The sequence below is a fragment of the Hyperolius riggenbachi genome, chromosome 7 (genome assembly GCF_040937935.1).
Source record: "Hyperolius riggenbachi isolate aHypRig1 chromosome 7, aHypRig1.pri, whole genome shotgun sequence".
Lineage (NCBI taxonomy): Eukaryota > Metazoa > Chordata > Amphibia > Anura > Hyperoliidae > Hyperolius > Hyperolius riggenbachi.
In genome coordinates this window covers 72670653-72686320 of record NC_090652.1, presented here as the reverse complement: position 1 = coordinate 72686320, position 15668 = coordinate 72670653, and positions in this window count along the sequence as shown.

The following is a 15668-nucleotide window of genomic DNA, read 5'->3' as shown; positions in this document are numbered from 1 at the left end:
TCTATAGTGTCAGTCTGCTGCTCTCCCCGCCTCCTGCAGAACTCCAGTCCCCGCCTGCATCCCTTCCCTCCCTGCTGATTGGAGGGAAGGGACGGGGGCAGGGACCGGAGCTATGCAGGAGGCGGGGGAGCAGCTGAGACTGACACTACAGATGTAAACATAGCCTCACAGCACGGCTGTGATTTATGAAGGATTGCAAAGTGCAGGGGGACCTTAGTGGGGTTTGGGATAGCAACAGAGGCTGGGCTGTATAGGCAGATCCAGGCTCTGTATGCAGATAAGATTCTTTAAACACACCTCGGGTTCTCTTTAAGGGGTGATAAGACTACGGTACTCAAGTGGTTAACCTTTTGCCGACCGCGTCACGCCGATGGGCATGGTCGCGGCAGCAGCCCCAGGACCGCCTAACGCCGATTGGCGTAAAGTCCTGGGGCTCTGTTTTGAATGAGATCGCGCGCACGCATCTCATTCTCGGAGGACGGAGCTCCGCCCCCTCTTCAGTCTGAGCGGCTATTGCCGCTCGGGAGACTGTTGACGGCGTAATCGCCGTCTAATTACCCATACAGCGCAGCGATCAGCAGCAGCGCTGTACTGGGGACAGCCGTGTGACATGGCTGTCCCCTCCTGAGCCATAGAGGTGATCAGCTGTCATAGGCTGAAGCCTATGACAGCTGATCACAGGGATTCGCCGGCAGGGGGGGGGGGGGGGGTTAATACAAAAAAACAACAAAAAAAAAAAAAACCCCTAACACAAATAAAAACAAACAAACACTGGGGGGGGGGGTGCGATCAGACCCCACCAACAGAGTGCTCTGTTGGTGGGGAGAAACGGGGGGGGGGGGGCAGGGGGGAGGAATCACTTGTGTGCTGTGTTTTGCGGTCCAGCATTTTCACTGGAGTTCCTCTTTAAAGTGAACCTTGAGTCAATAAAAAAAAAAAAAAAGAGTTTTACTCACCTGGGGCTTCCCTCAGCCCCCTGCAGCTGATCGGTGCCCTCGCTGTGTCTCTCCAATCCTCCTGTCCCCGCCGGTGGCTACTTCCGGTTTCACTGTCAGGACCCGACAGGCTGGGAGCGCGAGTGATTCTTCGCGTTCCCAGCCACAATATCACCCCCTTTACTGCTATTGCAGCAAGGAAGGCCACAATAGCAGCATAGGGGGAGATATTGTGGCTAGGAACGCGAAGAATCACTCGCGTTCCCAGCCTGTCGGGTCCTGACGGCGAAACTGGAAGTAGCCACTGGTGGGGACAGGAGGATTGGAGAGACACAGCGAGGGCACCGATCAGCTGCAGGGGGCTGAGGGAAGCCCCAGGTGAGTATATTTATTTATTTATTTATTTATTTTTTTAGACTTAAGTGCCTCTTTAAGGACACTCAAGACTATCAAACTGCAAGTATTTATAGGTACCTGGGTGCTTCCTCCAGCCCCCTGCAAGCTGTGAGCTTCCTCACCATCCTCCCAGTCCCATCCGTTTATCCACTCTCCAGCTCAGTAGACAGAGTACTGCAAATGTGCAGCTGTGAGCATCCTTGGTCGCACTCCTGTGGCTAGGAGTATTCTGCACAGAATGCTACCGGCCACAGAAGCACCATTGGGGGTACAGGCAGCCAGGCATACACAGGGAAACATGACTGAGCCCAGTTACAGCTTTAACCAGGCCAGCTAGCGGAGCAACAGACAGCAAGGGAGCCCTTAGGGCCTGTTCTCACTTGTAAACACAAAACACTAGGGATTAGCACTAGTCATTTTACTGCGATTAACATAGTAAAAGTCACTGTACACGCGATTAGCGCTGTTTAGCATTGTAATCATGATTGCTCTTAAACCGCAAGAAAATGCTGCAGGTACCATGTTTTGCAATCACCGTGAATCGTGGCGGCGAGGTCAGCGACATACAGTTACTGTTTGAGAGCTTTATAAAGTGCTAGCAATTGCAAGCAATGTGTGATCAGCAGTAAGCGCCTGCTAATTGCCCGAGTGAGAACCGGCCCACAGCGGGCTGGAAGAAGCCCCAAGTATAAACTAAATACACTCTGAGCACCAGTATAGATTTTTTTTTTTTTTAAATGAACCTATCCATAAGTAAGGTTTATAACTCAGTATGCTGTTAGGGGAACACCATTGATTACTTACTGGGGGCTACTCATGTAACCTTCATTCCATGCGACGGTCACCATCCAAAAAAAAATAAAACCATACAGATACGTTAATTGGCTTCCCCCCTAAATTGGGACTAGACTACAATATATTCTACACAATACATACATAGACATTACTGCGGTAGGGATTAGATTGTGAGATCCTCTGATGGGCAATTAAACAAGACAACCTGTACAATGCTGCAAAAGATGTTGGCAATGTATAAATAAAAAAAAAAACAAACAAACAAACACACTTTAAACAACCCTGCAGTAGAGGTCACTCCGTGCCACAATGAATGCCAGGAGATGCATGCTGGGAGCTGTAGTATGCATTGCGGTGGGAAGCACACTCTAGTAGGTGTGGCCATCTGCAGCTGGCAACCATCACAGGGACAAGGGGCTACATGAGCAGCACCCCCACCCAGTAAGAAATTGTGCTACCAGAACAGACAACTTTAATGACAGGGATATGGAAGATGTAATTTGTTTCCTTTTATACAATACCAGTTGCCTGGCTGTCCTGCCGATTCTCTGCCTAATACTTTTAGCCATAGCCCCTGAACAAGCATGCAGCAGATCATGCATTTGACATTCTCAGACCTGACAAGATTAGCTGCAAGCTCATTTCTGGTATAATTCAAACACTTCTGCTGCCAAACTCCATATCCCTCTACAGTTGTCCTTTATCCCCCCCCCCCCCCAGCATACTGACTTCCAAACCTACCTTATGGGAAGGTTCAATTGGGGGGGGGGGGCTTGCAATCAATGGTAGCTTTACTTATCTGGTGCTTCCTCCAGCCCCCAGAAGTCTGTCCCTCACCACAGTTCCACTGTCACCCATTCCTTGTTACCCACTCCCTAGCAGTCGCCAGCTGCACGCACCACTCATGGTCACTGTGTCTGTGGCCGGGAGTGTTCTGCACAGTAGTACACAGTTGCACAGAAAGATCCTAGGCATAGGAGGAGGACAGGCATCACATGCACCCACCCAAGCTTGCACAGAAGCCGCAGCTACGGAGGGGACAACAGAAGAATGGGTGACAGCAGAACCGCAGAGAGGAATACACAGACTTCTAGCGCTGGAGGAGGTCCCAGATAAGTAATGCTTAACTGATTTAATGGTGGCAATTGGTGGAGAGCGGCAAAACTTGGGGGACATAGTTAGCTAGCCAAGTGCTAGCTTATGCATATACAACACATTTACAAAAATCCTCCCAGGGCCACGTGATCCTCTGCGGCGGCTACCCTGAGTGTAGGTCCGGCTTACCGCCAGGGGAGGATAAAGAGGAACTGTAGTGAAAATGACAATGAATAAAATTGCTTATTGTTTACAATCTTCAGTCAGTGTTTGCCCATTGCATGGTGACATCTTTAGTTCTGCCAGGTGATCTGTACGGAATGTTTGTTGCTGAGCAGAGAGATACTGCTTGCTTGAGAGATGGGAAAGGGGGTATCAGCTACTAATTGGAATAAAGTTCAATCCTTGGTTAAAAATAAACCGAAATGTGAGACCTATGGAAGCTGTAATGTTTATTTCCTTTTAAACAATACTAGTTGCCTGCCAGTCCTACTGAGCATTCCGGTCAGTGGGGTCTAAATCACACACCTTAAACACGCATGCAGCTAATCTTGTCAGATTTGTCATAGGCATCTATTCATATGCTTGTTCAGGGACTATGGCTTAAAGTATTAGAAGCAGATGGTCAGCAGGACAGCCAGGCAATGTGCATAATTTACAAGCTAGTAAACATGTCAGCCTCCATACCCCTCTTAAAGGATACCCGAACTGACATGTGACATGATGAGATAGACATGTGTATGTACAGTGCCTAGCACACAAATAACTATGCTGTGTTCCTTTTTTTCTTTCGCTGCCTGAAAGAGTTAAATATCAGGTATGAAAGTGGCTGACTCAGTACTGACTCAGACAGGAAGTGACTACAGTGTGACCCTCACTGATAAGAAATTCCCCTTTTTTTTACCTCTTTCTTGCTCTCAGAAGCCATTTTCTGCTAGGAAAGTGTTTTATAGTTGGAATTTCTTATCAGTGAGGGTCACACTGTAGTCACTTCCTGTCTAAGTCAGGACTGAGTCAGCCACTTACATACCTGATATTTGACTCTTTCAGGCAGAGAAAGAAAAAAAGGAACACAGCATAGTTATTTGTGTGCTAGGCACTGTACATACACATGTCTATCTCATCATGTCACATGTCAGTTCGGGTATCCTTTAAGGCCTGGTGCACACCAGAGGAGTTTTTCTGAGCGTTTTGAGTTTCTATATCTGCTGCTAATGTTATCCTATGTGTCTGTGCACACTGGAGCAATGAGGTTTTGTAAAAAAAAAATAAAAAAAAAAATCATAGCATTACATTGGGAAGAGCTTTTTACTCATTGCTCCAGTGTGCACAGACACATAGGATAACATTAGCAGCAGATTTAAAAACTCAAAACGTTCAGAAAACCTCCTCTGGTGTGCACCAGGCCTTACTTGGGATAACAAAAGTTCCTAGAAGAACTGTTAGGCCCCATTCACACTACACGCGTTTCCAGACGCGTTTTGGAAACACGTGTGGGAGGCCGACACACACGACATCAGACAGTGCAATGTCTGATGTTCACACTGCATGCGTTCCGGACCTGTGCGGTCCGGGAACGCATGCTGCACGCATTTTTTGTAAAAATGCGTGGCTGTCCCATTCACTTTTCAGTGATGGGATCAGCCACGCAACACACACAAACGCGGATGGCCATCCGCGTTTGTGATGTGAACGGGGCCTAACCTGAGCAGTATGGGGGCTACAATATGTATTACCTTTTAAACAATACCAGTTTCCTGGCAGCCCAGTAGATCTGTTTGGCTGCAGAAGTGCATAAATCACACCAGAAAATCATGTCAGAAAGGACAACAACACCTGATATGCACCATGCTTGTTCAGGGTCTATGGCTAAAAGTATTAAGGATCATCTACACAGTACAATTTTCCATCAGATCACCAGATCTATTCGATAATTCCTAACTGGTCCAATTGGATTGCAATAGATTTTGTGTACATACCAATGCAAAAAATGGTCAGAAACAATTAGGACATCTACACACAATGCAATTTCTTATAAGAACACCAGTCGATCATCTGATAGAAATAAAATGGTACCATGTAGATAAGGCTTTAGAGGCAGAGGATCAGCAGAATAGCCAGGAAACTGGTAATTGTTTAAAAGGTAATAAATATGGAGTACCCATTTTCCTCTCACTTCAGTTGTCCTTTTATGCTGTGCTGGTGGTGATTCTTGCTGTGCTAAGCTGGCTGACACAAGCCCAGTACCTATAGTCCTCAAAGGAGTTATCAGGCTTTTAAAAGAAAATAAGTTCTACTTACCAAGGGCTTCCTCCAGCCCCAAGCATGTCCCTCGCCGCAGCTCTGCCATCAGCCGCCGCTGCCTCCCGGTCCCCGGCGATGAAGTCAGACCGACCTGGAGGTCGACCTATACGGCACCTGCGCGAGCGGTGCTGTCTATCACTGCCCTGTGGACCGGAGTGTACTGCACAGGCCCAGTACAGGCCGACCTCCAGGTCAACCTGACTTCATCGCCGGGGACCGGGAGGAAGCGGCGGCGAACGACTGACGGCAGAGTTGCGGCAAGGGACATGCTTGGGGCTGGAGGAAGCCCTGGGTAAGTAGCACTTATTTTCTTTTAAAAATCCTTGATAACTCCTTTAAAAAGGTAACCTTAAAGAGACTCTGAAGCGAGAATAAATCTCGCTTCAGAGCTCATAGTTAGCAGGGGCATGTGTGCCCCTGCTAAACCGCCGCTATCCCGCGGCTAAACGGGGGTCTCTTTACCCCCCAAACCCACCCCCACAAACCTTGGTCGTAGATTTAGTCATTCCTGGAGGCAGGGCTAACGGCTGCAGCCCTGCCTCCAGTTGCATCTATGAGCGGCGCATCGCCGCCTCTCCCCCGCCCCTCTCAGTGAAGGAAGACTGAGAGGGGCGGGGGAGAGGCGGAGATACGCGCAGACAGACGCGCGTGGGGCAGGGCTGCGGCGGTTAGCCCTGCCCCAACCAGGAAGAGGGGATGCGCTGCACGGAGGGGGATTTGGGGGTTAAGGGACCCCCGTTTAGCGGCGCAATAGCGGCGGTTTAGCAGGGGCACACAGGCCCCTGCTATCTATGAGGTCTGAAGCGAGATTTATTCTCGCTTCAGACTCTCTTTAAGTCAGAAAAAAAATGTTTTACTCAACTGGGGCTTTCCTCAGCCCCCTGCAGCTGATCGGTGCCCACATAGAGTCGCTCTGATGCTCCTGTACCCACCGGCGGCTACTTCCGGTTTCGCTGTCAGGCTGGGAACACAAGTGATTCTTCACGTTCCCAGCTACAATAGCACCCCCTATGCTGCTATTGCGGCAAGGAAGGCCGCATTAGCACTATAGGGGGTGCTATTGTAGCTGGTACCGCAAAGAATCACTCGCGTTCCCAGCCTAACGGCCGTGACGGCACAACCAAAAGTAGCCACCGGCGGGTCCAGGAGCATCAGAGCGACTCTACGTGGGCACCGATCTGACTTAAGGTTACCTTTAACAGTTGGCCACTTAGCTACACTTGTAAACTCCACTCTCCCCTCCTTGCTACACACTGCATCTCCCCATGTGACAGGGCTGTGTCTCTTTCCCCCCCTCACAGTGAGTGAGTTCAGCTACTTACTGAGAGGATGCCTGAAGCATGAGGCAGTCTTCTGCTGCTGCTGGTGGTCCTGGTGGAGGAGGCATGAGGCTGACAGGCAGAGGAGAGAGGAGCAGCAGGCAGAGGCTTCACACTGAGCTAACACATCTAAACCACCTGCAGGAAATGAAGCCTCCTTCCAAATTCCAATCTCCCTCCTTTTGAGTCAAGACATCAAATCCACGCCTCCTGCCAGTGATTGGTCAGGGGGCGGAGGGGTTTATTGTGACAGGCTCAGCCTCTGTCCATAGGGATAGCTGCAGGCTGATGATGCGAGCACTAATCCACGCCCACAACATTACCAATCTGTCTGTTAATTTAGGAACTCTCCATAAATAAAGTGTTACTTTATTTGTGTCTCTGACTTCCATATGAATCACTGCAGTACCTGTAATGAGTTCCCCGTAGAGATGAGACAGCCACACCCCTCAGCCCAGCCAGCCAGTCGCTTCAGCCTAGCCTCAGTCTTTGTCCCGCCCCTTGGCCAATGATGTCCCCAGTTTATTTTTCCCTCCGTTTTGGCCCCGCCCCCTCACTGGGCAATCTTCTCCTGCAAGCAGGACGAGGGGAGAGAGAAGGAAGGAAGGACTGGTAACCAGAGGATTGTTATGTGAGTGGCTGACTGCAGGAAAGAGCATACCCAGCAATGTGAAGTGCCTGGAATGGATGGCTGGGCAAGCCCTGTATAGCCAATGCTGTGAACGCTGTGCTGTACTTACAGTGCCTTGTCTATACAGGGCTTCCCCAGCCAATAGATATTCCTGCTTCTCTGCATTGCTGGCAAAGCCCTTTCCTGGCACACAGCTCCTGACTGTTGCTGGGGTGAGAAATCTTCTGCTGTGTCTTGTTTTTCTACCTATGTGCCTCTTGGCTGCAGCTCACATTTCACTGGCAGCCCTGACAATGGAGAGGCTGCAGCAGGAAGATCGCCCACACAGACAAACACAGAACATTTATATCGCGCTTTTCTCCTGGGAGTCCTGGCGGACTCAAAGTGCCAGAGCTGCAGCCACTAGGACACGCTCTATAGGTAGTAGCAGTGTTAGGGAGACTGGCCCAAGGTCTCCTACTGAATAGGTGCTGCCTTACTGAACAGGCAGAGCCGAGATTCGAACCCAGGTCTCCTGTGTCAGAGGCAGAGCCCTTAACCATTACTCCATTCAGCCACAATTCACAGTAACCTGTAATATGTTGGCGCTTTATAAATACAATAAATAAACTTCAAAAACGTCCCCTCCCCCGGGGGCTACTTACCATGGGAGAGGGAAGCCTCTTGATCTGTATCAAGGCTTCCCCTGTCCTCCTCCATCCCATGGTGGCAGCGCTGGGCCCCCGAAACCACAGCCGACAAGAAAAGTCAGCTGTGGCACAAGCACAATAGTGCCTGCAATATTTACCTTCCCCGGGTCCAGCACAGGCGCCGTAGCGGTTCTCCGCTCGGGATCAGGCAGGAATAGCCGATCCCTGTGGTAGGTAAATTGCAGTAGAGTGGATCTGATCAAGATCGGCTATTTCCACCAGAGTGTAGAGCCGCTACTGCACTGGAGCCGGGGTGGTAAATATTTACATGGCTGTCGTTAGGGGACTGCTAGCGATGCAACCGTGGGACAGAGGAGGAGGAGGGAATCCTCAATAGGATCCAGAGGCTTTCCCCTCCCGAGATAAGTACCCCTCAGGGGATGTTTTTAAAGTTACAGGTCCTCTTTAAAGAGACACTTAAGCCAGAAAAAAAAAGAGTTTTACTCACCTGGGGCTTCTACCAGCCCCCTGCAGCAGTCCTGTGCCCTCGCAGCCACTCACTAATCCTCTGGTCCCCCGCTGCCAGCTAGTTTCGTTTGTGCCGACAGGCCCGTCAGGACTGGCCAAGCGTAGCTTTTTCCGCATTCCCGTCTGCAATTAGCGCTATTTTGAAGCGCAACGCTTACAAAAATACGCGTTGCCGCTTTACGAACGCATAGATATGCGGCAACGCATATTTTTGTACGCGTTGCGGCCCGCAATAGCGCTAATTGCAGTCGGGAATGCAGAAAAAGCTACGCGTGGCCAGTCCTGACGGGCCTGTCGGCACAAACGAAACTAGCCGGCAGCGGGGGACCAGAGGATTAGTGAGTGGCTGCGAGGGCACAGGACTGCTGCAGGGGGCTGGTAGAAGCCCCAGGTGAGTAAAACTTTTTTTTTTCGGACTTAAGGTTCACTTTAAGGTGCCCATACATCAAGCGATGACGAGCAGATTTGACCAAGGGACAGATCGCTATCTGATCGGAGAGAGATCTGCCAGCTGCCCATACACCACAGACTGATTCTAGATCAATTTTATACTGAGATCTTTCAGGAATCGACCCAGTGTGCCACCTCGCCGCTGTTCCCTAGTGTGCATTTATATATTACCTGTCCTCTCTGTCGCGGGGCCCATGAGGCGTCCCAATCTGCCGCTCTTTAATCACATGCGCCGGCGACATATAGGGGGCTGATGGAAAAGGGACTGATGTGCACTGTGACACAGGACAGGTAAAGTATAAATGCACACATGTACATTTATACACTGGGGGAACAGCTCTCGCTCTTTGTTACCACCGGACACCCGATCGAGGAAGTCTGCCCAACACCTTGCAGCATATCCCACCAATTCATGCACCAATTTCAGCACAAAATTGGTCACATCGTCTATCGGCATGCACTTGGCACTACCGATTGATTATAATAATCAAATTGGATGGTTGATTGGCCACCAAGTCGCCTGATGTATGGCCACATTTATGTATTATCCATAAATATATGGTTACATTTGTGCATCCGTGACTTCCGTGAGGATGGGGCACACTTAGCAGTGCGGGGAACGTTGCGTTTTTATGCATATGCATTTGTGCGTTTGTATTGCATTTTCTATGTGTTTGCGTTTTTGTTCCCGCTCATGCTTTTTTTGCGTTTTGTGTGCATTTTAACCTCCTGAGCGATAATCCCGAGCTGAGCTCGGGGTATGTCGCGCAGGAGGAGTTCTCAGGCCCTGGTGGGCCGATTTGCATAATTTTTTTTTTGTTACACGCAGCTAGCACTTTGCTAGCTGCGTGTAACTTCCGCTCGCCGCCGTTTCGCGGGAACGGGATTTCCTGCTTACTCTGATCGCTGGAGGCTGGGGGGATGCCGCTGGGCAGCGGCTATCATGTAGCGAGCCCAGGGTTCGCTACATGATTTAAAAACTAAAAAATTTTTAAAAAAAAGTGCTGCGCCCCCTCCTGGGCGATCTTATTGTATCGCCCAGAGGGTTAATGCGTTTGTGTTTGACGTGTATTTTTCTATTGAGATTTATGCAAATCACTAGGAAGTCAACAGGAAGTGGAAATACATTTCTCTCAAAAACGCATATAAAAACACATGCAAAACTGCATCACCAAACTGCATCACCATTGACTTTCGTTATGTGCGTTTTTTATGTGTTTTTGAAAAATATGCAACAAAACCCAGCGTTTTTAAAAATGCAAATGTCAAAACGCATATACATTTGTCTTTTGATGCGGCCCACTGACTAACATTAGATGCATAAATGCTGTGTTTTCTGCAATTGTAGTATTTCTGCTTAACGAGTTCTCTGCCTCACAGTCATGAACTGTTAAAACTGTTGTGGTCACTGGTTTATTTTGTAGGGAAACCACTGCCAGGCTATGGGCTCTATTCATAAAAAAGTTGTGGCGAAAAAACTCCTGGAGGGAAAATACCGCATCGGTATTTTACACTTCTGGGTGGTCATTCATAGAAATCTTGCCAGCTGCGATAGCAGAGCGGAGATCTCCCGCTGAAGGCTGGCGGTAAGCTGTCGGAAGACATGCGGAAACACTTCAGCCGGCAGAGTCCCTCCGTGCACTGCTCTCTCTGGGAGGTCTGTCCCATTCACTTGTATGTAATCCGCAAAATCAGAGGAAGCGGTATTTCCCGTCCACATACCGCTTCCTCTAAACTTTATGAATGGCCATTTTGTTACTTTTTTCTAGATAAATCTAGAAAAACACTGATAGCAGGGCCGTTTTCGCGCAAATTTTCACATTGCGCGCAATTGCGAATTTTTGCGTGAAACAGTAATGTTTTTACACGCAATCCCGATTTTTCACATGAAACCGATATCGTTTGCGTGAGAAAACATCTTTTCACGTGAAAATTCGCGATCGCGCACAATGCAATAATTCGCACGAAAACGGCCGTGTTATCAGTTAGCACTCTTTTGTGAATCAAGCCCTATGTGTATTTTGGGGGGAAACACTATGGCAGCGCTCACATTTCCTCAATAGGACCACTCACATGGCTGCTAAGGTCCTGTATGTTTGGCACTCCCATGACCTTGCCTGTGTTCTGTTGCATTGCCACACCCATTTTGTGGCCACATGGGGTTTGTGTCAGAAGGCCTCCTTTCCACGGACTTTTGAGCTCTGTGCTCAGCAAGCAGTTATCATGCAGAAACCAGCAGTTACCAGGCAGCAGTGAGCAGTTGAGAGAATTTGAGAGGTATTTCACTGCCTATCAACAGTCCATTTCTCACATGCGATTTTTCAAAAAATAAGCATGTTTGCATTATAAATGCGTCCGTTTTTTTCACGGTAGCAATCATTGTTAAAGAAAAATTGCATGCAGCATGTGATAAAGTAGTCCATGTGGTCAGTTTTTAAAACGCTAAAAAAATCTCATTGCTGAATCAGCGATGCTTCCTAAAATCGAGGGAGGCGGTTAGAAATCTATTTTTGACATTTTTGCATGCGAACCTGGTACATACTTTCAATTAGAATTGACCAATCACTGACCAATTTCACCACTTTCATGTAGTTTGAGGGTCAACAGAAGTTGCATACTATGAGAAGATTGTGTAGAGGAACCTCATACTACATGGAGGTGGTAATATTGGTAAGTGATTGGCCAATTATAATTGAAAGTGTGTACAAGGCATAAGGCCTGATACACACTTTTAATTATGATTGGGCAATCACTGACCAAGTTTACCAACGCCTTGTAATATGAGGACTACCTACATAATCTGCTCACTTCCACAGTCCGTGGAAATGTATGCCCGGGGGGCGCCAAACTGGAGGGGGAAGCAGCCAGGACGGGGGTGACAACGGTCGGTGGGGAGGGATATCTTCCCCCCCCTCCCTCACCTGGGTCCCTCGTCACCGCTCCCCTCCAGCTATTTGCATAAAAGGTTATTAAAATGTTAAAGCAGCGCGCGGGGACAATTACCTCCCTTCTTTGCGTTCCACCACTCGCCGCTTGACTTCCTGCAATGCCGCCCTCTATACTTCAGGGGGCGGCGTTGCAGTAATTGATGCTGTGAGCGGAGGAAGTAAGAAGAGAAGGTAAGCTTTCCCGCTCACTGCATTAACATTTTTACAACTTTTTGCACAAATAGCTGGAGGCGGAGCGGGGACAGGAGACCCAGGTGAGGGGGGAGGGCTGACCCAGGTGAGGGGGTAGGGCCCGCAGTCACCCCCGCCCTGGCTGCTTTCCCCCCCAGCATGGCGGCCCCCTCCCCACCCACAGACTTGGGACACAGAAACGGATCTGTTTCTGTGTCCAAAGCTGCCTGTGTAGAGGGGGATCCGTTTTCTTATTCATTTTCACAACCCCTCCTGGGGTCCGTGAAAATGTTTCAAATCCGGACCTTCCGTTCAGTTTTTTAAAATGGATCCCTCTGAACGCAGATTGATACTTTTTTTTAATGAATAGTGTACATAGCTGAAAATAAAACTCCACATTTGCTGTTGAACACTATTGGAGCCTGCTTTGCCTGTGTTCAGGGCCTGGCCGAGGCAGAGGCAAGGGAGGCTCCAGTCTCAGGGCGCAGTGTAGGAGGGGGCGCACAACTCACTCGCTTATAATTCCCCTAATGTATCTGAATTAGAGAGAAATAAGAAAAGGGGATACATGGCAGTGACTGCAAGCCAGATAACTAGACATTAAAGTGTTGGGGGCACTGGAGTGCCTCTTAGTCTAATAGCAATCAGTGTGTGACAGATGGGGTGGGAGGGATGGAGAGGCGCACTTTGGTGTCTCAGCCTTGGGTGCTGGAGGACTTTGCCCTGGCTCTGCCTGTGTTGTATGTGTTGTGGGCTCATCCCAGGGAGTCCAACACCCCGCTACCTACCTGACCCCTTACAGCAGCTACTCGTAAGTGAAATTAGATAGCATTGCCCACGGCAGAGGGGGATTACCTTAGCTATGCATTCCACGTAACTCCACTACTTCCTCCTTCCAGGTTTGAAGGAGGAAGTAGTGGAGTTACGTGGACCACAAGTGGAACGCGTCCGCTGTAGGCGGCGGCATATGTAAGTTAACTCCCCCCCTCTGCCGCGGGCAGCACTATAATATAAATTTCAATTACGAGTAGCTACATATTCTTAACTAACATCATTAGTCGCTACCCACCCAGCACTAGTGTTACAGTAATGAAAATTCTCCAGGTGTGTCTTCCAACATGGCTGCCACAGTTGACCCATTTTCATAGCTCGTACTTTAGGAAAGTTCAGGGAGGCGTCTCAATGATAAAACAGCCAATCGCTTGCCTTTCCCTTGATGGGAAGAGATGGGAAAGAGACAGTGGAGGACCAGACTACAATGTATAGCCATACCAGGAATAACAGTGTGAAAAAAAAGAAACGTCGGGACCAGTGTGCACTTTTCTTCCCACAGGTTCATTTTTATAATGTGGCACAAGTCATCTCCATTCTAGTAAGAAGTGGCATGAGGTAATGGAGCCAGAGGCAGGGCTTCTTGGCTCACACCGCATAGCGCCTGAATTGGGCGCCGCTGTAGCACTAATGCTATATTGCAATGGGCTGCTCAGCGGTAATTCTGGGTTCTGATCATTGCTGAACCCACAAGCTACTTCTCCTACTGAGTTGCTAAGGCTCAGAGGGGGAATAGTAATTAACACCACCTGGAATTTCACTGCCAGCAGGGTGAATCCTCATTTGCAAAATCAGAAAACAAACAATTAAGTAAATAAATTCTAGGTCTATTCCCAGGTACCAGCACTGGTAAATCCACCATTAGGGCCCATTCACACTTGCTGTTAGCAAAACGCTTGTGCTTTTGCTAGCGTTTTGCTCTGGCGATTTTTGGTGGTTATGCCAAAAAATCGCCGTTCACACTTGGCGATTTTTTGGCGATCGCATTTAGGGCTTCTATAGCACTGAAATGCGATCGCCGGGAAATCGCCTGAAAATGGTGCAGGTGACGCGTTTGCGTTTCACGGTTTTGGGCGATTTGCGGCGATTAGCGCAAATCGTCCAAGTAAGAACGGGCCCATAGACTTTAAGTACACTAGCGCTTTGAAAAGCGCTAGCGTTTGAGCGTTTTGCCAAAATCGCCGGCAAAACGCTCAAGTGTGAATGGGCCCTAAGAAGCACAAAAAGTGGCAAAGTCCCTGACTTGAGGTGACATGATGAGAAAAACATGGGTACATTACAAAGCCTAGTTATCACTTGCCTGGGATTAGGGAAGGTCGGACATCGCATAACAATCGCTTGCGGTGAGCCCCATTGACTTTAATGGCAGGCGAACTTCTAAAACCTTCAGGGCATCTCTGCAGCCACAATTTCTTTTGTTTACATAAAAATATGTAAATATGTATTTTTTGTGAATATTTTGTACACTTTATACACTTTGGACACGTTGTACATCTTTTTAAAGAAATTTTGCTGCAGAGATGTCCTGAAGGTTTTAGAAGTCTGCCTGCCGTTAAAGTAAATTAGGCTCACCATGAATAAACGTTTCAGCATGTTCAGCCATTTCTAATAACAGGCAAGTGTGAACTAGGCTTAGTAGCATGTGTGCCCAAATGTCATGTCACCTCAGTTCAGGGACATTACAACCCAATACACTGAGCAGCATGAAAGAGTCCTCAAAATGTACACCTCAAAATGTACATTTGCTTCCTTGTGCAAAAAAAAAGACAAAAAAAGTGTAAGAACACTTACAGCCAATACATTTCCCACATTGAAATGTGGCTTCTCACCATTTCAAGAGCGGATTTTGAAGCAAAGCATTTCCCACACTCAGCACATTGATAGGGCTTCTCACTAGTATGAGATCTCTCAGGGCCCGTTACCACTACAGTGGAAATTGGGCCAAATCTGCAGAGTTTCCACGTTGGCAAATCGTGCCAGGAAACTCTGTTGTAGGGGATAATGTTGCCGTTGTCCGAATCACTTGCCATGGCAATTCGGCCGACATTGCAGCATTTTTCTGTGTGAGTGGCAGCGAATTCTGGGATTTGTCTGCGTAATTGCAGAACAGGGAAGTGCCAGAGCGCATTTTTTAGGGCGTTCGGCGGCTAGTGGAAACATTCTCTTATTAATGGCAAAGTTTGATTTCATCCCAAAACATTTCCCACACTTAACACATGAATAGTTTCTCACCAGTGTGAGATTGACAAGATGTGATTTTCAAACTAAATGTTTCCCACACTCAGAACATGAATAGGGTTTTTCACCAGTGTGAGATCTTTAATGTATTACAAGGTTTGGTTTATGATCAAAACATTTCTCACACTCAGCACATGAACAGGGTTTCTCACCAGTGTGTTGACTGCATGTGTGAGAAGAACTGATTTCTGTGCAAAACATTTCCCCAACTCAGCATATGAATAGTGATTCTCTCAGCAGAGTGGCATGTTTCATGTATTACAAGGTTTGGTTTATAACCAAAACATTTCCCACACTCAGCACATGAACAGGGCTTTTCACCAGTGTGAGACCTCTCGTGTCTGACAAGAAGAGTTTTATGCCCAAGACATTTCCCACACTCACATCATGAATTATTC